Genomic DNA, 1,119 nt, shown 5'->3' on the forward strand with positions numbered 1-1,119 from the left:
CTGAAGGGTCTGCTTCTTTCCATAAATGAAAAAAATTCAGAAAAACACAAGGGTCTTAACATGTTGTAATTGGGACCAAACGCTTTCCCCATGTATAAGCCCAGAGTAGAAAGAATATCCCCTGATAGTGTACTGTCCTTCCTTCAACCAAACCAAGTCTGGCTCCCCGTTCCCTTTGCCATATCCAGACCTGCGTAACTCAGACTTGGGAAATGAAGCAAATTCAGACTTTGAAAGTTTTAAAGTACATCCTCATGAGCCACAGTTCCAGTTCTGAAAATCAAATTTAAAAGACCTACTTAAGGGTACGGTTAAATGAGAAGAAAAGCACGTGCCTCAACTCCTCCGCAGGAGTGGGAGAAGTAGGAAGTATTAGGTGCAAGAATGTTTTCCCACTGTTAGTAACATGCGGAGAACCGGGGTTTGGAAGTAACCCCGGAGGTGCTGCTCCATGGGCTCCAGGCGGAAGCACCAGTCTCTACGTGAACACACACCCTCTCCTCGGACAGGAAGAGGACGGCGACCATTAGGACATTATACAAAGTCTCGTGTAATGAACACCCAGGTGAAAAGGAACTGAGACATTTTTCAGTCTTCTCCAAACCCAAGATTTTCTCATGTTTTGGCCTTTTTAAAGATCCCATTTCTTTTTTCCACATAAAGTTAATCACAATCTCATCTGTTCTCTGTATTTTATCACTCACTGAGCACTCACCACGTGTTAGCATCCATACTTGAAATTTTATCATTGTTGATGAGGAGGATGCTATTAGTTTGCTATTTATTTATAGGTAATGTCATTTCTCAGATTTTTTTTTATTTCCTTCGTATTCTGTAGATTTCCAATGACATGTTTGGGTGCAAATACACACACACACACACACACACACGTCAGTACTAGTCAGCAGTTAGAGCTTTACAGAATCACACCCTGTTGCCCAGGCTAGAGTGGCCTGAGTGTCAGAGCTCAGCGCAACCTAAAACTCTTGGACTCAAGCAATCCTTTTGCCTCAGCCTCCCAAGTTGCTGGGGCTACAGGTGCCCACCACAATGCCCAGCTAGTTTTAGAGATGGGGTCTCACTCTTGCTCAGGCTGGTCTTGAACTCCTGAGTTCAGGC

The sequence above is a fragment of the Otolemur garnettii genome, unplaced genomic scaffold (genome assembly GCF_000181295.1).
Source record: "Otolemur garnettii isolate 467f Iridium unplaced genomic scaffold, OtoGar3 scaffold00052, whole genome shotgun sequence".
NCBI lineage: Eukaryota > Metazoa > Chordata > Mammalia > Primates > Galagidae > Otolemur > Otolemur garnettii.